This window comes from Penaeus monodon, chromosome 25, assembly GCF_015228065.2.
Source record: "Penaeus monodon isolate SGIC_2016 chromosome 25, NSTDA_Pmon_1, whole genome shotgun sequence".
Lineage (NCBI taxonomy): Eukaryota > Metazoa > Arthropoda > Malacostraca > Decapoda > Penaeidae > Penaeus > Penaeus monodon.
Genome location: NC_051410.1, coordinates 35,111,630 through 35,111,909, shown reverse-complemented (window position 1 = coordinate 35,111,909; position 280 = coordinate 35,111,630).

Sequence of the window (280 nt, the reverse complement as noted above, 5' to 3'; positions counted from 1 at the left end):
CCGCTCAACATCCCACGATCCCTCATGACAGTCACATTCATGAGACTCATCAATCACCAAGCCATCCCGTCATGAAACGTGGCCAATGTCATGCATAGTCTCACATGCCCTCACCTTCTGTGTCCATGCATTAAGATTGGGTGAAGATCATGCATGATGAGAACACTGCTTAATCGTGTTACATGTGGATATTGCATGACGTTAGAGAGGAGCAGAGGGTCATGAGAGGAGGTCATGAGGTCGTGACTATGGTGAGGAGAGAGGAGGTCGTATGAGGCTC